Below are 23,711 nucleotides of genomic sequence, written 5' to 3'. Positions count from 1 at the left end.
TATACCAGCTTCTCCAAAAGACTTCATCTGAATAAAAGAATTCTGCTGCTAAACACGCAAAACAAAACACCAGCTGCATTTGATTATTTTTTTAAAAGTGTTCCTTAACTCGTGATTTTAATATTTTGTCATTTTTAAAATATATGTTTCTGATCATGTTTATTTTTCATTTCTCCTGCTGCAAAATAAGCAATAAAATAAAATCAAGACTTTAGCAAGTTAAAAGTTATAATTTTAAATAAAAACTATCTCTAATGTTTATGTTTTTATTTTTGTTATTAATTTCCAGACATTAAATTGGCAAAGCCATTTAGTTATCATTCCAGCTAGGAAGTTCATGACAGATTTCCTTTTAAATACTTCTCCCAGCTCTGATATTTTAAAGGTCAACAAATTGTCATTTGGTCAAGAAAGGGTTTTCTAGAGATTTGGAAAACAGAACAAGGGCTTAGAGACATCTCAGGGCTCATCACATGCACAGTGCGCCGTGAAATCTGACTCTGAAGGGGGCAAGCCCTCAGCCCTGGCCTGGCCCCAGACTCAGCAACCATGTGACATGGCTAAATCCTGGCATCCATGGCCTGTTCATCTTTCCCTCCCACACTCACAGTCAGTTCCATCAGCAGATGTTGTGCATGGGTGGACTCATATGCAGTGGACTTTTCCTACCCATTATTCTCCCCCGCAAAGTTAACCTTTCTGTGTCCTATATAATCTGGGTCCTGAGAGAGAACCTGCAATCAGATCTAGTAAATACAATGAGGCCAAGGTTTTAAAGGTGATGCCAGGTTATGATGCTAACTTTCCCAGGAGACTGGTCTCTTAGAACTTTCCAATGTTTTAGTCTAAAGCAACGAATAATGGTAGGTGTTCCAGACACCCTGGGAAGTCTGTTAAGGAGCTATTTTTAGATTTTTGCATCAATTTAAAGAATTTCAGTGAAGAGCACTTGTCCTGGTGGATTATCTCAGCCCCAGATCCTGCCCTCTTTCTTTTCCCTTTGTACTTGCAAGGCCATTCATTTCAGAGGACACGCTCCACAGACAGTTTGCCCCTAAAATTTTGGCCTAAACATACTCAAGGTCTGTGACCAGTAATTTCCTCTAAAATGACATCAGTTTCCTCATCAGTGAAAGGAACAGATTGGATTAGATTTTTTTTTTAATCTTCCTACCCTACTTCCTTCCATACCTCACTTTATAGCCTATTCTTTTTTTAAGCATGTAAATTATTTTAATTGTAAGACATTCTGAATATATAAATATGCACAAAGAATTATTTAACAGAGCCTATGTATCCACCAGTTATATTGAAAAGTTGTTAATTTATTTCTTCGTATTTGCTCTCTGTCTTTTGTATTTAAGTCGCAATCCAATTTTGAAAATGTTGAAATATGAGAAATAGCCCTTTTAAAGTCAAAAAATTACAGTAAGTTAAGAAGAAATCACATATACATTAATAAACAATTATGAAAATGAGAACATTACATACGAAAACTGATGGAAGAGTGCGGAATCTATGATCAGAAGAAAATAACCTGAAATGCTTTCATTGTTTACTGTAACACAAAGAAAATAAACTCTAGAAAAACAAAAGAATAATGAAACAGCTATGAGGAAAGACAATAAAGTAATTAGTAGAAATAAAATGAGAAATTAACAAATCAGGAGAAGGACAAGTGTACTAGGAAGACATTATATAAAATGAATTAACTTCTCCAGAGTGTGTATTAAAAAATATGGACATCTGCCCAGTGATGAAGCAAACCAAACTTCAATAACAATACCTAATAAATAACCAAAAGGCTGGTGGTATAGTGGTGAGCATAGCTGCCTTCCAAAAATAACAGCCAAAAGAAGCCTAAGACAATTCGTAACATTCGTATATATTCACTGTAGCCTTATTGAATTCAAGAATGTATTAAAAGTATATTGTGACCAAGAAGGGCTTAATCCACAAATGAAAGTTAAGGTGTTAGGAAATATATTACTAAATATATAATTATAGGTAATATAAGAAAAATAATTTGGAGGACAGTATGTAAGTGAAATAAGCCACTCAGAAGAGGAGAAGTACTGTATGATTCCACATGTATGAGGTTCTTAGAGGAGTGAAATTCATAGAGACAGAAAGTAGAAGGGTGGTTGCCAGGGGCTGGGGGAAGTGGAGAGTTATTTTTTTAACTGGAGATTGGTTGCATAATGATGTGAATGTACTTAACATTACCAAATTTACATTTAAAAATAGTTAAGGTGGTAAATTTTATGTTATGTGCATTTTACTACAATCAAAAAAGCAGAAGAATAAATCAGAATGTCAGTTTATATGTAAACTTTTAAAAAGTATTTAACATCAATTTCTAACCCAAATCTACATAAAATGCAAGAATAAATACAATTAGCTTGTCTTAAAAATCCTAAAAAATCTGCGGTTTAAAATCATGGTTTGTCTTACATCTGATGGTTTCCCAGAAATCAGGGGGATAAAAATGGTAATGGCTTTTTTAATAGAATTTTTCAATTTACTAATGGAAAATAGCAGTTTTTTTTGTCTAATTTTTCTTACTAACAGTATCTGTTCTACTTTTGTCACAGAATGTGCTATTATTTCTGCTTATCAAATATATTACATTTATTTCATGATCAAAACAAAATCTTTAATCACCACCTAGATCCTGTGGTAGAAGGCACTGTCTGCTTTAAAAATGTAGTTTTTCATTTATGTCTATTAAGTCTACCTTAGTCATTGTATTATTTAAATATTTAAATATAAATATATATATAAATATAGAGACATTTAAATTATTTAAATATTTAAATTCTTCCTACCTCTTTTTGTTTGTTGGTTTATTTATTTTTGCCTACTTGTTCTCATGAACTGAAATTGGTGCATTTAAGTAATTCACTATAATTCTTTTCCTATGTTTTCCTCTTCTCCTAACAGTTTTTTCCGTTTTGAAGCTAATATAATTGTTGCAGAAAGTTCAACGCTCTTACTTCTTCAGTATGAATCATGTCTTTACCAACGTGACCCTCTTTGTAGGTTGACAGAGATGGGACCAGGACTAGGAGATCTTTGGGATCACTGTGTAGAACTGTAAGTGCTGTGGACTGGAGAGCCACCAGCAAGTGTAAGCGGGCACCTGAGCTCCCTAGGGTAATGGGACACTCACTCAACTTTGCAGCCATAGCACTGGGAAGGAGATTTGGTATTACCACACCACACACCTGGTGTGGATGTGAGGGTAAGCAGAACTTCTGACATCCAAATGTAGAAAACTGTCCCTCAACACACAGTGAAGTGAGGTGGCTTGGAGACTAAGGTCCTTCCTAAGCCAGGGCCCACCCACACGCTTCAGACTGCAGAACTGGGCATGCTCACAGGAAGGCAGTGAAGTACAGGGTTACACAGTAAGTGTCTTCTCCACGATTCTAGGCAAATAGATGTCAAGGATGGACCTTCCCTTTCCTCATTCAAGAATAAATGAATAGTAAAAATAGGGTGTTGATATAAAAAGAATCTGCAACATCCAGTTCGAGATGGTGATTTGAACTAATCTTTAATTCCCTAATCTATTTTTCCCATTGGAATAACCAAAATATAAAGGAATGAAAACTCTATTTGAAAGTTGGAAAATAGGAAAGAGTACCACAGCTGTACAGACACATTGAGGACCTTCTTTTTTTTTTTTTTTGTGATACGCGGGCCTCTCACTGTTGTGGCCTCTCCCATTGTGAAGCACAGGCTCCGGACGCGCAGGCTCAGCGGCCATGGCTCACGGGCCCAGCCGCTCCGTGGCATGTGGGATCTTCCCAGACCGGGGCACGAACCCGTATCCCCTGCATTGGCAGGCGGACTTTCAACCACTGCCCCACCAGGGAAGCCCCTTGAGGACCTCCTTGATTGACACTTCTCCCAATCCTTCAAGAAATCCAAACCAGACTATGGTTCAACCAATGTGAAGTGGCCAACATCCCCATCAGAACTCCCCAAAAAATCTCTTTGTAACTGGGAGAGGCAAGGGCTTGAGGTCATAGCCATTTGGCAGCCAGTAAAGGAAAGGTCAATGCCATGAGTGACCTTAGGAAGTAGATGGATGTGGGCAAATAGAGCTATTGCCATGGCTTTCCCTCCTGGAATCCAAGGGGAGGGTATGGTGTATAAAATAAAGGGGAGAGCAATGCCACAGTGAGAGAAGGGAGCAATGCCACCACCAATTTTAGGCTACCACTCCAAAGACATAAAAAAAGGGCACTGCAATGAGGTCTCTGCTATGCTATGCTAATAAGTCCCCTGTTAGCTTCCCCTACTGAGCCTTTGTCTCCTTTGGATAAATAACATTTTTCCCTTAAGGTGGTGTCCTGTTTCTGTTTTTGAAGGTATTTGTGATTTGGGGAACAAATTTATCCTTTATGACTCCAGATATCCTTTCCATGTTTATTCACTTTGTTTTCTTCAATTTCAATCTCCTGATCTTTGTTGAGAGCCAAGTGGCTTTTTCTTTCTATGGAAAGAAATGATCTTTTACCCATGGAAACATTAGTCATCCTGCCTCTTCATTTAAAAACTTTCTTCTCTTGAGAAGGTGCCAATATCATGGGTACACACTCATTCATTTCTCTAGGGATCACTATCAGTATTGGTTTTTGTAGCCATTATTTCTTTAAATTGAAGCATGATACTTTGCAGCCTGTGATTTTAAGTAAAATTGAGGCCTAATGGATGGCTTACCACATCACACTGCATTTCCAGAGATTTCATTTACAATAGTATCAAATGCACTGAGATGAATGAGTTTCACCCTTCAATGGAAACTGGAAAAAGCAGAGCCGAGTTGATTTATGGGTAAATATTAACAGCAATTGCTCAGAAGCAAAGGTCAAGAAATAAAGCTCAAATATTTGTCTTTACTAAAACATTTAAATTGTGTAAAACTTGAAAATCCATTCTCATTTTTAAGTGAACACATTAATCTACTAAGGAATGAAAGAAGAAGTTGTCATGAACTTAGGGAGAGGGAATAATTTAGTCCTGACTTTCATCATCCCTCCAGAACTAGATGAAGGAGTAGACCAGTCAATCGGTTCCTAGGGCACTGATCCATCAGTGGTACCAAAACCACACCACTGTGGCAGATAGACCCCAGGGTGGCTCTAGTTATTGAAGAGTTTATGTTCACGTCTATAATCATCTCCCCTTGAATGTGGGTGAAACCTGTGACTTGCTTCAAACTAATATAAAGTAATAGACTATAGTAAAAATGACAAGATGTTACACCTATCATCATGCTACAGTGTGTGTGTGTATGTACAAATATATTCAAGAGTGATTCTCCATTGCTTTTTTTTTTAATGAATGTGTTTTTATTTCTCTTGTGATTTAAAAAATGTGAACATTCTGTAATTCAGCTACAGCTTTTACTTCCAGGTGACTTCTTCATTGGGTCTCAGTTCTCTTTTATGTAACAGATTCTTGTTCCAGAAGGCAGTTAGCTTTTCACCATTCTTTCTGTCTAGAGAACATTCAAAGACAAATCCAATAGGGACAAGAATATGTACCCAGTGGTCACCCACAATCAGAAGTAAGTTCATCATGAATGCTGCAGCTTCGGAAGCAGCAACGACCCCATGACCAAGGGCAGTGGCCTCTGTTGCCATTTTTGAATAAGTAAGCTTATTACTTACTAGAGGGACCACGTGACAGGGAACTGGGAGCAGCCTCTAGGACCTGAGAGAGACCGATGGCCAACAGCTAGCAAGAAGGCAGGGAGCTCAGTCCTACAGCCATGAGATGAATATTGCAACAAACTGGGGAAGTGGATCTTACCTTGAAGTGGATCTTACCCCAGCTGAGCCTCTGGTGAGATCCCAGTCCTGGCTGACACCTGGCTTTCCACCTGGAGAGACCATGAAGTAGAAAATCCCATTAAGCTGTGCCTGGATTCTAGCCTACGGAAAACGTGCAATAGTAAATGCATGCTGTTTAAGCTTCTGAGTGTGTGGTCATTTGTGATGCAGCAATGGAAAACTAATGCAGCCATGGAAGATGTGACAAAGATGGAGAAAACTGTATTTGCCAGAGTTCATTCAAGGGGAGTAACAAGTATGGCTGGAAGAACTCATGTCATGAGCCACTTAGGTTTGGGGTTAGAATCTTCAGAAGCAAGTTTGTTTATTGTCTTATAAGAAGGGTAGGCCTAGTTACTGAAGGGGCTTTGTTTTGCTGAGTGACCTGTGCAATTTCAAAGTCAGAACTAAATTACTCAGAACAGTGAAGACCTTGCTTGTTGCCCACCATCCACAGACTTCTCTCCCTTTCCCCTGCAGTGCTTAGACTGTAAATAAATGGATGTAAAACAAATATTTAAAGAACATTATTTCTGAAGGGTGACAATGATTAGTTTCCCTGGGACACCCACATGTTTTGATCTGGCTTTACAGGTATTGTTAAGGTCAAAAGGTACACTCAAAGACACACCTGAACTTGGCCACCAAGAACTCAGGAGAGCCCACCCAGTTCAGGTTGAGGTCCCTTTTTCCAGTGGACTGGGGTAGGTGGAAGAAAGCTTATATCTCCAAAGAACAGCCTCGCAGTCTATTCCAAGATTAGGTCTCTGGGAACCTCCTACCTTGTGCTATTTCTCAAGTAGGGGGCTTTCCCTATACACTAACTTTTTCTACTGGGGTATCTGCTTAGGAGCTAAATTGTTTTTTGTTGCCTACAGAAAATGAAAGATACTGAAGCTGATTGGTTTTCCTGAGGTACAGAGTCTCTTTCCCCAAGTAACACTGAATCATTTATTTCCAACAACCCCTTCTGTTAGCCTGTCCAGAGGGAGGTGAAGACTAATGGGCAGAGTTTCCAAGAACAGTTCCTTCTCATCGACCTGAAATTCTTGTTACTTTCATTGGTATTGTTTTATTTTCCAATGCAACAGTAACACATACTTAGAGCAATACAATTCAATCAATACAGATATAAAATGTGAAAGTTCCTGTTTATACCCTGTACTCCCAATGAATCCCACTGCTATGTGTGCACGTACAAGTACACACACTCGAGAAGAGGTTTTATATATAGAATTGGGACCATTATTTATATTTATTGCTCTGCAAATTCTTAATCACTCAACGAAATGTCTCAGATGTCCCATTGCCAGTTTGTAAAAGCCTACCTCATTCTATTTAACATCTGCGGATTATTCTATTTTAAGAATGCATCAATATTATATCACAATTTCTTTATTGATGAACATTTAGAGTTTTCCCTATTTTTCTCAATACAGAAATAAGAATCTTTATTAATCTTTATACACATATGCAAATATTTCCTTAGGATGGATTACTTTTGTTGAATTGTGGAGTCAATAGGGTACATGTATTTTACATTTTGATAGATAGCTGCTAAATTGACCTTTGTGAAGATTGTACCAATATACACTCACTTATTAGAGTGTGAAGATACCTGTTTACCCACCTGCTTGACTACACAGGATATTATCAACCTTTCAAAATTTTGCCAATGTGGGTGAAAAATGAAATCATCAACTTGGTTTCTTCATCCTCGGCCTTTCCTTCTCAAGTTTCCCAACCGGGTGATGAACTTTCCTTTCCTCTCCTCTTCTGCTCCAAAGAGAAGTGGTCTTATATAATTCTCATGTATAAATTTATATTTAAATTATATTTACTAGATTTCCTAATTCTGAATCTTTCTTGTTTTCTGGGGACTGCATTTTGGTTGCCATATTCTTTTAATTTGCTGCTGCATTTGAGGTGGTAACGTTTTGTTTAGACTATTTATCATTGTAAGGGAAGTGATTTACAGTTTTCCTTTTTTAGTTATCCTTGCCTGGTTTTTCTATAAAGGTTTTGCTAGGTCAGTAAAATCAATTGGGGGAGTTTTCCATTCTTTTCTGTGCTCTGAAATACCTTACATAGAAATTTTCTGTAGCTAGAATGTTTTATAGAACTTGCTGGTCAAACTTTCTGACCTATGTGCTTTTAGGGTTTAGCATTTAAAATGGGGACAAAGCCTTTATCCCACAACTGTGGATAAAAACATCTAGAAATATCAAATTAAATTGGTACCCACCCCAACACACTCATACATGGAACTGTAATTTGTCAAGAAAACAACACATAATATCTTTCCAGTTTGGATCAGTTAGAAGAAATTGGAGAAGAAACTTCATAAAATTCAGCAAGAGGGAAAAAACAGAAAGGCCTGAAGAGAAATAGCTGAACTGAGGTCACCACAAAGCTTTTTGGATGACATTGACCCCTTTTAATTACAAAAATAATACAGAACTTCTGTTCAGGTGTGCTGTAGTACAACTCAACTTCTCAGGTTGATTTAGACTTTCTAAGCATGGCTGACCTTGTCATTAAAAAGTTCTCTTCCCAAAGGACTCACACACTAAGGTATCATTTTACTTTGCAAATATGCAAAGAGTTTAGCACAAGATCTGGTTCATGGTAGGTATTCTCCCAGACTCATAAAAAAATTTCATTTCATCAAATGTATTCACTTCTGTTCTCATAGAGGGAAAGGTAGCAGGTAGTGGTGTTATTTAAATTAGTAGTTGGAAATGAATGCCAGCTGTGTGAACTTCAGATGCAATCAGACATCCAGAGTCCCAACTAAATCTGGACGTAAAAAAATAAAATAATTTTGTAAAGTCACAGCAAATCCAGTCAGCCAAACCTCATCCTTGGAGAAGGTTGGATTTTCAGTCAGCTTCTATATGAATCTGAAACTGCCCGCCTTGAGATCTGGCAATTCAGAATCCCAAGATGTGTAGAGCTGGGCAAGCATGACTAACACTAGGGTTTCAAAAATAATTAATGAATTCATCTTCCACTTGCAAAAATGTCAGCTTTGGCCTTTTGTTCAGAACAATTCTTACTATATCACACATAAAACAAAATTATTTGCTTTATTGTTATGGATCATTCCATACATTCTTTCCATGTTTTGACACAATCACTGGCCAATATAGGGAGAACTTTGTACTTCATTTTAATTCCATAACCCGGAGAACTGTTGTTTTAAGGATGGCTAGGTTAAAATCAGCATGTGGAGACAGGGGTTCCAACATGCCAAACATCTGTTGAATGTGAACATATTTCAGGTGGTTTTAATATAGCTAGATATTTGATATCACATGGAAACACTGTGATCAGAATCCCTGCCTAAAGCTATAGATAGCTACAGATAAACATGTTGTCTGTGACCTCTCCATTAGAAATTATATATATGTGGCAGACACCTCTAGTTGTCTACCCAATTCCCACTCTCCCTTTCTTCCTCACTAGCAGAATGGCAACTCTGGGATACATCCAGATAAAATACTCATTTTTCCAATTTGCATTGAAGCTAGGGATGGCTATGGGATAGAATTATGGACAATGAGATAAGAACAGAAGTCAGCTAAGGATATATGTATGATAAGTGTTTTAGTTTTCTTCTTTCTCTTTTCATTTTGTTTCTGTTTCCCTTCCCTCTGTTGCATTTTATTTTTCTGCCTGGAACACAGTATTGAGGCTGGAGATGGAGGAGCCCTCTTTTGACCATGAGGCAACACACATGCTAAAGATGGTGGAGTGGACAGGGAGATGGTTCCTGGTACACTGACTGCCTATATAGGATTATACTTATTATGTGAGAAAAATAACCCTTTATTTGCTTAAGCTGCTATAGATTATTTACAGTTGTACATAATCTAGATTGGCATTACATAGACTTTCTAAAATTTCTTTCTCTTAAATTTTAATGATCATCTCTCTATTTTAGTTCTTTGGCATGGAAAAGTTGGATTCATTTGAAGAATGTAGAGAGAAAGCTCTGACATTTGAATTTTCCTTATATGGAACTTATAGTTGCTTTTAGAGCTAGTGATCCCCATCAGTGTATGTGTGGTCATTTGGAAAAGGCAACAGTATAGGTTTATATAACCCATAGGAAAGACAAGATCTAGGTGGCTTCCCAGGTGCCCAGTTGTAGATTTTTGTATGAAAGTTATACTGGTTGCACAGATGCATGTGTCTGAAGGGTCTGGGGGTTCCCAGGACATTAGAGCATCACTTCTCATGATCCAATGGCTTCTATGTCCCAGAAGAGGATTCCACAGGTTCAAGAATGGTTAGGAATTACTGATGGTATGCTTGGTATTCTCAGGATTGCCAATACAGCAACCATTCAATATAGCACGATTCCAGTAGAATTTGCATGTAGAACATGTCCAGATGAGAAGTTCCCGGAGTCTGGTTGTCCACACTGCACCCCTGACTTTGCTGAGGTTTCAGTTTCCTATTGCTCCCTTGTGAGGGGGGTGTATCCTGCTCTCATTGAGGAGTAGATCCAAACAAGTTTATCTTTTATTGATATAATTGGGACTAGAATTAATGACCTTCTAATGAGCAGATTAGGTCTTGATAATTTAGGGCCACATTTCTGTTCATACTCGTGTGGAAGAAGGTTAAAATAACAAATTGTTTCTTGTTTTTTAAATTGCAAAAGTAATAAAGAGCATTGCAGCTCAGCCAACCTTCTTGTGTATATAGTACACCTTTTCTTCTAATCCCCCCACCTCAAATACCAAAAACTCAGCTTATTTCCTGGGAGATGATCAGGGTCTCTCACTCCTATTCTTCCTACTTCTATAATTGCTCTTGGGTCCTTCCTCAACTGTTACTTCCTCTATTTAAACAGAGTGTGTAGGGACAAAGAGGAAAGGAAGTAGTCCATGAAGTCAAACTGCTCAGTCCTGGGGTTGGGTAAGGAATTGTAGAAAGCACTATCAGCAGATAGCCCTGATTCATGGTCTTCTGCACTCTCCCAGCTCATCCATTTCCATGGAAAATTAAAAATTGTTGAGGAAAACAACTTTGAGGGATGGGAGGAATGTTGACAACATTAGTCATAGCTGTGTCTTAACCATGTGGCTTTAACAGAACTACTGTGACAAACACTTCCAAATAGTTTACCATAGGAAAAGAAACTTGCACCCACTAAAAGCAGTTTTGTTTTGATTCGTTGTGTTAAAATATTTAGAGAAAGTAAAAGATGTTTGGAGCCCACAGAAATTTTGACTGAAGCCAAGAGTTTCAGGTGGAAGGCCAAGGAGGAAGTGAGTTAAGGTCGCACTGGAAATGGCCATGTGTCTTCATTTGGGTGAGCCTTGGAAGATGAGGAAAGAGACATGGGAGCCCAGGACCATTGGGATCAAGCCCACTAAGCTTTTGGCAGAGAAGGCTGTAGAAAGACTATACAACAGAGTTCTAGAAGGAAGAAGGATTGTGCAAGAGATAAAATGACAGAGCATGGCCTCTGTGCAAGTCACCAAGACAAGAAAAAGCCTACAGGTTGGTTAGGTGGAGTGAGCAGAAAGGTCTGGGCCAGCAATGCCAAGGCTCAGCCAACTGGCGGCTTAACCTTTGGGAGAATGTAGCTGGGTGTGCAAGTTCAATGCTCAAGGTGGCAGAAGAAGTGCTGACTGCACCCCTTTTGTGGCCAGAGAAGTGAAAAAGACCTGCTAGAGACACAAACAGAGCCAACATGTGAGACCAGGTACAAGGAAAAGAATAGGGTTAGATTAAACCATGAGTCGTCCGGCTTTTTCTGTCAAGAGCCAGACAGTCCACAGTTTGGGCTTTGAGAGCCATGAGGCCCCTATCACCAACCACTCAACTCAGCCACTGTGGTGCAAAAGCAGCCAATAAAGAAAGTTTATTAGAACACAGCTACCCCCATTTGTTGATTTTCGTCTATGGCACTCCAATTTAAATTTCACACAATCCCATACCCCCAATGATTAAAAGTGTAAAAAGTCTTCTTGGCTCACAAGCTGTGCAAAACCAGGTGGTGGGCTGTGATCATATTTTGCCAATTACTGTGTTAAACAGATAAAGACCCCGTGGGGAGGGGGGGTCGGGGGTCAAGGGGGCAGTGAAGGGAGTGGAGGGCTGTGCAAAGGGCAGAAGGAAATGTGTCAGGTAAAGACCTCAGAGTCAGGTAGTGATGAATCTTAGTGGCTGGAATATTCATAGCATCTTTGTCGTTGAACAGAAGTATTTTTCTCAATTTTATAAGCATAGAGTAACGTGCAAGTATTTTATTTCTATTTTAAAAGAAGGAACTATATTAAACAAAAATGCATGTGTTTTTTGTTGTCGTTCCTTACCCTCTTCGTTTTTCCATATCTGGAAAATGACAGCTATCAGGTGATTCCATTCCTGGTGGTGGCCGCTCCCTGGGTTGCTGTCTTAGTAGTATTGTTCCTTAGAAGAATTTTTGTAAAGTTTTAGAATATCTGAAATCCACACCTTCATTAAGGGGCATTAGATCTCTGAGGAGAATGACATTATTTGGAATCTTTATTCTTTGCTTTAGAACCAACCTGTGCTAAATTGTAGGCTTCCCTACAGCAATCTGCCACAGCTGCCCTTAAGAGCATCTTTTACAATTTCCCTCCATGGGAATTTATACTTCTTCTTATTCAGATGAGGCACTAAGATAATTGAATTTGATTGAAAATGATTCCAATTGCCGATTAACTTACTTGGGAGCTTCCTTGAAGCCAGACAGCACCTCAAGGCAACTCCAGCCTCCTTTTTATCTTAGTGTCTGCATTTCCTTAGAACAGTGCTTGGGATGTAGTACGGGCTCAGTAAATGTTTGCCGACTTAAGTTAAGGCATGAACAAATGAGAGGGTAAGTCGTGTCTGTCAGTGGGAAATAAATAGATATTGCAGGACAGAAAATGTTTATGGCAACTGTGATACAGGTATCTACGCTTCTAGAATTAGAAAAAACTACATGGTGTGGAAAGTTGTTATAGAATGAATTATCTGGTTAGTGTGTCTTGGTGTGTTTTTTTTGTTTTTTTTTTTCAAATCAGGGATTCTGAAGTTTTTCAGTTTGGATAGCATATCATTTGCATGTGACTACACAGCTGGGATTATTACTGGAGCAAGTTCTTGCCCAGGATTTGCTTTGTGAAGTGTCCACTCTGAAACGGGACTGGACAGGAACAGAATCAGAGATGTTTTAGCAGTTGTTATATGACCTGATTAAGGATGCTTGTGGAGGTCCCGGACAATCTGGAGATGTGGTAAGGTCATCAGGGATGAAGATCTAAGATAACCGAGGAGTTGTGGTGCCTTATTTATCTTTTAACCCAAAATTAGATGAAGACAAAAGCAGGGGAGACCTGACTTTCAGCCAGATTTGGCAAGCAGGAGGAACCAAAACTCCCTTAATTTGCTTCATTGGTTTGTGTTGCTGTTACAAATACCTGGTATGATACTAATGAGACTTTTCCATCTGGGTCTTGCCTTAAAAAAAAAAAGAACTAGGAGATAAAGGCAGGATTAATCTCAGTTGAAAGCCAAGGGTTTCAGGTGGAAGGGCAATGCAGAAGTGAACTAAGACCACATTGTCTAAGGAAGGGGCCGTGTGTCTCCATTTGGGTGACACATGTTTGGGTGATGCAATCTTTACCTGGTGATCCTTGCCTAAGTTCTCCTAAGAGAGTCCACCCCACTCCCACCTTCTTGGGGGTAGTTCTGGATCTGGATTCTGGGGCAGGTGGGACCTGCAAGGGGGTTAAGTGAAATCAGCCTGTCCTGGCTTCAGCACATTGGAGTCCAGACAGGCCAACCCACTTCTTTATTCAGTCATCACGGGGATGAATAATAATTGCACATATGGTCACTGAAATCTGTTTCCCTTTCAAAGTGCTCATGGTCTGGCTTGAGCTGGGTTGGGATTCTGCAGATTGGCACTTGGGCAACTGCTTTTCCCTGCTGAAGTGTCAGAGCGTTGAAGATCAGCTCATAATCCTTTCCTGGCATATGACTTCCAGAGTTATTGCAAACCATAATTGCAGAATGGAGTTGCAGGCTGGAGTTTGTGTGGCTGCAACACTTTTTTTACAAGCTTGTACAGAATGTCAGGAGGGAAACTTTAGTTTGCATTTTTACGTTTGCAACGTGAAGAATGCTTTGTAAATATCTTAAAACTGAAAAAAAAAAAAGCAACCCCAACTGAAAACACACACACACATCCCAACTCTAAGAAAGCTTATTTTTGCTAATCACAAATATCAGGTATCTGGTGATCGAGCAATTTCCTGGCAAGAAATACTGCAAGACAAGTCTGGAAGGGTTTTATGAATGTTGAGTAACTCATGAACCACAGCCCGTACCCAACTTTTACAGCATGCGAGGTGCAGAGTAATTTCACATACTCTTTGGGACTGCTTTGTTCTGTAATCAAACCTGGGAACAAAACGGCCATAGAGTAATATGAGTCTAAATAGAAAATGGAAACATATGTGGGAAATATAGCTGAAAAAACAGCGAACGTTGGATACATGTTAACAGTGATTCAAAGGACATTTCACTTCTCTGTTGGTTGGCCTAGAATAAGGTGAGATGACCGTGTGCTTGGCGTACAACCAAATACACGAGAATGACCATAGCAAGAAACTAGATTTGGTAGCCTCAGTCATTAGTGAGTGTCATCAGTAAGTTGTATTTACACTGCATTCACTAATATGCTATCTCCTTAGCTGATAGCCAGGCCCAGGAGATGTTTTCCTGTATCAGCATTTAAAATCCACAAGGTGGGCTTCCCTGGTGGCGCAATGGTTGAGAGTTCGCCTGCCAATGTAGGGGACACGGGTTCGTGCCCCGGTCCGGGAAGATCCCACATGCCGCGGAGCGGCTGGGCCCGTGAGCCATGGCCGCTGAGCTTGTGCGTCCGGAGCCTGTGCTCCGCAATGGGAGAGGCCACAACAGTGAGAGGCCTGCGTACCGGAAAAAAAAAAAAAATCACAAGGTATTACATAAGCCACCACCAAATAACAATAACAAATCACTGAACTTCTTGGAATCACTGAATCATAACTGGAAGGGGCCTGAGATGTCATCCAATCTCAATTCCCTTTCAGGGCAGAGTCCTTCTCCCTTTAAAGAATGGCATCACTTTCGTCTCTCAGCCTGTGATTAAGTCTTTTCAGGGCAGGAAGCTCATTACTAAAGAAGCTCTTTTTACTGGATAGTTATCCTCATTATGACTTTTTTTTTTTTTTTTGAGACTCTGAATTTCTACCACTTCCCTTGTTCACTTTTTGAAGACTTTCCAAATCCTCGTGACTGCCCTTAGTTCTTTAAAAGCAGGTCTCTTGGGCTTCCCTGGTGGCACAGTGGTTGTGAGTCCGCCTGCCGATGCAGGGGACACGGGTTCATGCCCCGGTCCAGGAAGATCCCACATGCCGCAGAGCGGCTGGGCCTATGAGCCATGGCCACTGAGCCTGCGTATCCGGAGCCTGTGCTCCACAACGGGAGAGGCCACAACAGTGAAAGGCCCGTGTACTGCAAAAAAAAAAAAAAAAAAAAAAAAAGCAGGTCTCTTGCTGGTCCTGGCTCTTTCAGTTGGTAAATAAAAAACATTAAGTGAAATGGCTATAGAAAATCCAAGCATCAGTGATCATACTAACGGTGATCTCATGTCCAGCTTACTCACAGCTGTTGGCTAGACTCTATGGCAACAATTGTGTCACCAGCAACTAGTGACTCTTTGTGTCTTCTTTTCTGATCTTTATACCTCTTACTTCATCGTATGATTACATTGGATAATTCATCAGTACATCTGTGATTCTGTACCCAAAAGGCATGTGAATTCCCCCCCCCCCAATTTCTATTACCTCCAACTTGGTCTAGGCCACTGTATTGGTTCCCTGAGGATTTCACAACAAAGCACCACAGGCTGGGGGGCTTAAACAACAGACATTTATTTTCTCACCATTCTGGAGGCTAGAAGTCTGAGATCAAGGGGTCAGCGGGGTTGGTTCTCTCCGAGACTATGAGGGAAGTGTCTATTCCAGGCCTCTGTCCTTGGCTTGTGTTCTCCCTGTATCTGCAACTTCCCTCTGTATACACATACACATACACATACAAAATGTCTACATTTTGCTTTCTTATAAAGACACCAGTCCTACTGAACTAAGGTCAACCTTAATAATCTCATTTTGACTTAATTACCTCTTCAAAGACCCTCTCTCCAAATACAGTCACATTCTGAGGCCCTGGAGGCTAGGACTTCCATCTCTGAAGCTGTGGGGAAGGCAGGCACAAACTAGTCCATAACAGCCACCATCATCTCTCATCTGAATGAATTGAAATGGCCTCTAAACTGGTACCCTCAGGTCTACTTTGCGTTCTTCAATCCCATCTCCAAAGAGTAGTAGAAGTGATTTTCCTAACTTAGGAATTGTATCATGTCATTCCTCAACTTAGTCTTCCAGTCGTGGTCTAATACACTGTAAAGCATAAAAGACATACAGGCCAGGTAGGATCTGGTTCCTTCCAATCTTTATCAATCTCCCTAATAGTTCCTTGCTTGTTGTGCTTTAGCCACATTCATCTTTCAGTCCTAATACCACATCTCTTTCTGGTCTCTGGGCATTTTCCTCTACGTGGAACATTTGCTCTATTCTTCTGTAGCCAGGGCCTTCTAATTCTTAGATCCCAGCTTAAATCTCTCTCAATAAAGAGTTTCCTGATCTCCTAAAGAAAGTCCCCCTTCTTCTCTCTCTCAGCCTTCCATTTGTTTTCAGCACAACCTTTAGAATAAATTGTAGTTATTTCGTGTTTGCTTGGTTTTTGTCTTTCTTTTCTAGTAGAGAGCAGATTCTGAGATTTGCTTATTATTGTGTTTATAATACCTAATATAGTACCAGGTGCCTAGTAAGCACTCAAATATTATTGAGTGAATTGTTAGGATCCCTAATACAGCGTTGTATACTAAGGATATTGGCAGCCTCATTTTGTTCCTGACTTCAAGAGGGATGCCTCTAATTTTTCACCGTTTAATTACATCTTAAATATGCTGTTATTTCAGGTTTCAGATAGAAATATCTAACAGACACTTCAGGTACCCTAAGTAACATATTTATTTCCTTCTAATAAAACTCTGACTTTGTTTGGGTAATCCACACTCCTTCACATGGCCGTGTTTTCTTCGTCATCTCACTCCCATTACCAGGGGTTGGTCTAAGAATGAGGTTGTGATGAAATTCCAGCTAATGAGACAAAAGTCTTTTGTGGACCTTCTAAGAAAGATTCTCCATTTTACAGACAGCGGGAGAAAATAGTCCTTCCTCTAGGGCACATTGTTATTTTTGCAGAATAATGTCTGTGAGGCAAGGTAGCAAGGAGAATGCCAATACCATGAACAGAGATAAATATGGATGGACATGGTATCTTTTTTTTTTTTAGTACATCTGTTTCTTATCAATCTATGAAATCAGAGCACATGCAAGAAACACGATGATAGTCCAAAAGTGGTTAAAACTACCAACTACAGTACATTGAAAATACCACATTTAGTATACAATTATATACTGAAAAAGGTAGCAATGCCAAGAAAATTGGCAATTAAAAAAATCTTGTTGGACTTCCCTGATGGCGCAGTGGTTGAGAGTCCTCCTGCCGATGCAGAGGACATGGGTTTGTGCCCCGGTCCGGGAAGATCCCACATGCCGCGGAGCAGCTGGGCCCGTGATCCATGGTCGCTGAGCCTGCACATCCGGAGCCTGTGCTCCACAACGGGAGAGGCCACAACAGTGAGAGGCCCGCGTACCACAAAAATAAATAAATAAATAAATAAATCTTGTTAAAGACAGTTCTCATAAGTTGTGTTTAGAATCATCCATTTTAATATCTGCAAAAAAGTCAAATTTATTATTTTACATCAAAGTTATTATTTTACATCATTATGGAAGTTAAAGAGAACAATCAAATTGTCTCATGGACTGGAAGATGACTTATTAATTCCCTTTCATTTCCAAACCTCATTAAGCAGTCACTACATTTATGAGGTAAATCAGCTGAATGCTTGAAATCTAACTGAATTTTAAGATCTTCAATCTGTCCTGTTGAATATTCACGATATTGACATAAATAAATCCCTTCAGATAAGTGTGAATTTAAATGTTTGCAATATCCTAGCATGCTTGAAAAGCCTTTCCCACAGTCATCACAGACATGAGCAAAAATTTTAGTATGCTCAATAGCAACAGGCCTGTTAACATTTGTATGAAGTCTATTCTGAAACCCACATACTTGACATACAAAGAAGTTTTTACATTTGTCAAATGTAATTTTGCTTAAGAGGCTGTACTGTCCATGTTCTCCATTGTTATACTTATCACTTAACTCTATTAATTTACATGCATGCTCATTTACCACATGGCTATGCAAGTCTTCTGGATCATTCATTCCATGTTCACAGAACTGACACATTACTGTTTATCACAGCTGTGCTCCTGGAAATGTAGGTAGAGTTCACTGCTTGAGGAGAACTGTACATCACACTACTCACACCAATAAAGGTGATCACTAAAATGGGTGTCTGCAGTGTGCTGGCTGAGGTTCTCAAAAATTACTGTTTTACAGTCACAGTATTTACAAATGTAGGGATCCTCTTCATGCAGTTTGGATGTTCGATCAGAAGCATATTGGTAGAGAAATTTTCTTTGCATACTCGACACACATTTGAATCACTACGCTTATGCTTCAAGATCATATGCTGCTTTAAATCAGAAAAATATTTGCTGTTGAACTCACAAAGTTCACATTTATAGAGGCCACTGCTATTAGCTCTCAGTAAAGGCCATTTCTGCTGGGCAGTCACATTCAAAGCTTCGCTCTTGTCAAGAATTTTGCAAAATTTAGCTGGTGACACTTCATCAGTTTGGTCTTGGAGACTCTCAGAGGAATTGTTTTCTGTCTCTATATCATAATCTTCAGGAATTGCATGCACTTCTGCAGCAACTGGAACATCTTCAGCAGTATGAACTTTTATAGGGCTCTCCTCTTGAGTTTGCTGGTTGATTGATTCAGGGGAGTCGCACTCTTCATTACAAGTTTCAGTATCAGCAAGTTTTTCTGTAGAAAAGGCAGTATGGTCTAGAATTCTACGTACAGGACCTGGAACCAGGTAGTTTTGATTTCTGTTTGTGGCCTTGATTCCATCTGTAAATTTTGACAAGTCATTTGATGTCTCTGTATCAGAATCATCATCACTTAGTTGTCATGTCTCTAGGCTACTGTTAGCTGTAGCAGTTTCTCAGACTTCCCTTGTTTTCGACGACCATGACAATTTTGAGGGGACTGGTAGGGTATTTTGCAGGATGTCCCACTAATGAACTTTGTTGTTTTTTTCATGATTAGACTTTGTTGTCAAAATATTTTGTCTGGTTGTCTCATAGAACAAACACTGTAACAATGATCAGAAAAAATTCCATGGAATCCATCCGCAATTCTGCTTATTCCAGAGGAATCTGAATAACGAGAAGGGTGTAAAGTCTTCCTTTTCCTTTTTGTAGGATATTCATTCATATCTTTTTAATTTGGTATATTTCTTAATACTGGAGTGAGGAAAAATGAATTACAGGAAGTTTTCACAGATGGTAAAAAAAAAAAAAAAAAACAGTCCTTGGGGTCTGTCCGGCCAGCCCAGGCGAAGCTCTGAGGAGGCGGCGGACGGACTAGACGCCCGAGCCGGGGGCGGAGGGGCCGCGTAGCCCCGCCCCCAGGCGCAGGGCGGCGGCCGGCGCCGCTCTGGTCCTCACGCTCCGGGGCGCTCCTCCGGGCCAGCCCCACTCTTTCCCCGCGCGCCCTACGTCCTGCCTGCCAGGTCCCTGGCCCAGGCTCGGCGGCCGCACTCCGGCACATTGTGTCTTTGATGATGATTTTGAGCTACTTAATTAACTAGCCCTGGAGGCACTTTACCTAAGACTTCTTCCTTTTTTAAGGCTGTCGGTCTGGAGATTTCTAATGCTTATAGCTAAAACAACGTTTCTGCAATATTGCAACCTGCAATATTAGGCTGTTGAAGTTTTCCTCTATGTCTAGTTTCCTAAGGTGATTTTTTTTGGTAAGCATTTTTTTTCTCTAATCAGGAATTGGTTCAAATATTTTTCTTCATCTTTTGAGATGTAGGTATGATTTTCTTCCTTTAACCTTTAGTGTAGTGAATACCATCAATATATTCCCGGAGGTTGAAATTTGAAACACCTTTGCCTTTTGGGGATCAACCAAGCTTGACTGTGAAGTAGTATTCGTTTGAATAATTGACTGGGTTCAAATACTAATTTATACTTTAGTTGTGATACTTGCGTTTATTTTCAATAGTGATGCATGTTTATACATTTATTTTTTATTTTTGGTTCTGTCTTCTTGTGTTTTGCATATCTGGTCAGGCTGATTTCTTATGGTGAATTGAGAAGTTTTGTGTTTCTCCATGCTCTGGAACAGCTTCTTAAAAATAGAGTTTTGGGATTTTCCTGGTGGTCCAGTGGTTAAGACTCTGAGATTCCAACGCAGAGGATGCAGGTTCGATCCCTGGTTGGGGAGTTAAGATCCCATGTGCCACCCGGTGAGGTCAGAAAGTAAAAAAAGAAACATTTAATGGAATTTTCTCTTCCGTGAAGACCTGGTAAATTCTTCTATAAAATGATCTGAGTAGATCTTTTAGTAACTTTTCAAAAGTAGATATTTTAATAGCTTCTCAATTTTTTGGTATGATTTTGGGTCTAAGTTTTCCACTTCTTCCTGAGGTGATTTTGGTAATTAATCTACTCCTGGGAAGTAATTCTATTTATCTGTATTTTCAAATTTATTTTGTAAGTTTGAGCATAATATTCTCATGTAATATTTAAATATCCTTTGTATGTGTAGATACATGGTCATCTTTATTCTTAATGCTGCATTTGTGTGCTTTCTCTAGCTTTAAAATATCGTATTTACCAGAATTTGCCTATTTTGTTTCTTTTTAAAACTTTGGGGTTTTTTTGATCAAGTTTACTAGGGTTTTTGTTTGTTTATATTATATTAATGTCTGACCATGTCTCAACTCCTTCTTGAACCATTAACTTCACTTACTTTCCCAGATACTAGTCTCCTGATTTTTTCAACTCAACACTTTTTTTTTCAATCTCCGTAGCTGGTTTCTCCACCCCTTTCCAACTCTGAATGTTGCTGTGTCTCAGGGTTCTAATGCAGACCTATTTTCTTTATCTTCCTGAACTCTCTAGGTGATCTCATCCAGAGGGCCTGAGTGAACAATGGTCTGGGTGTGGGAGCTGGATCTAATGTGCTTAGAACCTAATCCCAATTCTGTCACTTAATAGTTTTGTGATATAGTATTTGTATAAAGTGAGGGAAACAAATTTTTCTGTGCCTTGAGTTTCTGAAGAAATAGTAACGGTATCTATTTCAGAGAACAGTTGTGAAGAATTGAGTTAATACATTTTAAGAAATCTAGAACAATGGAATATAGTTCAGTCACTATAAATATTAGCTTTTATTACCAATATTCATCTCCATGCTTCAATATCATTTATAAGCTGATGAGCTTCCCTGGTATTCTACCTCTCAGTGAGTGGCACCACCATTCGTTCAGTTGGGAACAGTAGCATGGGCAGGACTTTTATCTCCCTTGTACACTTAAGTCTCCCCAGTACCTCACAAATCTCTGGCATATAGTAGATGCTCAATAAATATTAAGCATGGAAACTAACACACCATTGTAAAGCAATTATACGCCAATAAAGATGTAAAAAAAATATTAAGCATGTCACAATCTATGAATATCATTTTGTCCATAACCCACAAATACAGTGCCATCATTTCTAAAAAGTTTAAAACTTCAGTTTTAATAGTAGAGTCATGTACATATGATTATGAAAGGCTGGGAAAGAAAAAGTAAACAAAAGTGTAATGGAAAATACAGTACACATTCCAATTAAAAAGGTAAAAATTATAGAATCCATAGTTTATTTGATCAAACCCACAAATACAAGTAAAAGAAAAGAAATATACTTAGGTAAAATGAGTAACAAACACAAAAGAAAATGGAAGGAATAAGATCAAACAGCTCAATAATTGCAATAAATATGAGCAGATTGAATCCTTTCACTAAAAATACATATAGATTGTGATTTCAGACACAAAAGATACCGTGTATCAGTCAACAAATAAATAATAGATCTGGCTAAAATAATTGAAATCCATATGATAGATGTAAAGTTACTACTTAAAATTTAAAAAGTACTCCTGCAAATCGAGAAGAAAGTGTGGAATAATCCAAAGGGAAAGTGAGCAAAGTATATACAATGATAATTCATAGTACAACAACTCCAAATGACTCAGAAAATAAGAAAATTTGCTCAAATTCACAAATAGGGAAATAAAATTGAATTAACAATGAAATAGCACTTAATACTCACAGACTAGCGAAAATGATTTAAAAGATCTATAACTGTTACAGGTAGAAATCTAGGGAAAATGTACCCATATGCATTGCTGGTGGCAAGGTAAATTGTTAATCTTTTTTTGGAAAGCAATCTGACAACACCTATTAAAATAGTGTATAGCTTTTGACCTAGAAATTCACTCCTGGGAAAATTTTCTTTTAGAAACAAAAGCCACAGTACATAAGAATCCATACACATAGCTATTTATTACGCCATTGTTAGTTGTGACAAAAATGAGCAAGAAACGTACTGCCCATCAAATGAATGAATGAGCTGCATACCAGTTTATTTGAAAAGCTAGCCACAAAGTATTTTTAGGTAGAGAAAGGAAGCAGGAAAATATATAATATGATTCCATTATTTCAAAACATACAGTAACCCCTTCCAAACAAAAAACTGTATGTGTGTTTGTGTATGGGAATGGAATTATATTTATGTATAGAAATATATACATGATTAAGCAAATAAATAAGCTGAAGTGTTGTTATAGTAAATCAAGTATATATAAGACTAAGTATCTGTATGTGTTTGTATCCAGAATAAAGTGTGTGTGTGTGTGTGTGTGTGTTTAAGAACAGGAAAAACATACACATATGATAGAATATACATATATTTATGTACATAGAGGACTAGTTATATGGATGTCTATGTATGTAAGATTATGAAGATGTCGATTTAAACAGGAGTAATGTTGAGTGATCAGATTACGGGTATAATTGGGTGTATATGTACACAAGTGTGTGGATGGACTTGAGATTGGGATGGCATATAAGGTTGGGGAGGAGCTAAGGTTAGGTTTGTAGTTGTGGTCATGGTTGTAGATGGGAATGAAGTTAAAGATGAACATCTGTATGAGGTTGTGGACATGTATATGGATAGAATTAAGGGCATAAATCTGGATTCAAATCTGGATCTGGAGGAGATTACAATCTATTTTCTACACAATTATAAACAGGACTTTATATATCTATAGCTCCATAGGATTATAAATATAGATTGTCTAACTGTATAGGATTATTCATTGGATTTTTTAGCTGTACCAGAATAAGATTTTTATTCCACATCTGTTTCAGATCATGCTTAATTATATAACTATATAAATCTAATGTGTGTATGAATACATATATGCAAATACACATATTAATGTATTTGTGCTTTACATTATACAATTATGAAAATGAATCTCTCTATAGTTTTAATACCTAGTAGTTTATATATATATATATATATCTGTGTAGAAATTCTTCTATGGACTTGTGTAAACACATATACATCTATCTATACAGGAATATATAGACATTTATACATGAGTCTACTCCTGTAATGGATTATGCAAATATATCTGTATCTTCATAAGGGATTATGCAAATGGATTATTTACAAAATG

At 38.6% G+C, this 23,711-nt stretch overlaps 1 pseudogene across 1 annotated transcript; it reads right to left on the bottom strand.

Moving 5' to 3' along the window:
• Positions 1-17,801: 17,801 nt before the first annotated feature.
• Positions 17,802-19,406, bottom strand: LOC307049490 (zinc finger protein 639-like; annotated as a pseudogene). Its single transcript has 2 exons — positions 19,241-19,406; positions 17,802-19,089 (listed from the first exon to the last, which is right to left on the bottom strand). The product of its transcript is annotated as a zinc finger protein 639-like (transcript).
• Between the last annotated feature and the right edge of the window lie 4,305 nt (positions 19,407-23,711).

The sequence above is a fragment of the Hyperoodon ampullatus genome (genome assembly GCF_949752795.1).
Source record: "Hyperoodon ampullatus genome assembly, chromosome: 3".
NCBI lineage: Eukaryota > Metazoa > Chordata > Mammalia > Artiodactyla > Ziphiidae > Hyperoodon > Hyperoodon ampullatus.
This window is presented reverse-complemented; position numbering and strand designations above follow the sequence as displayed.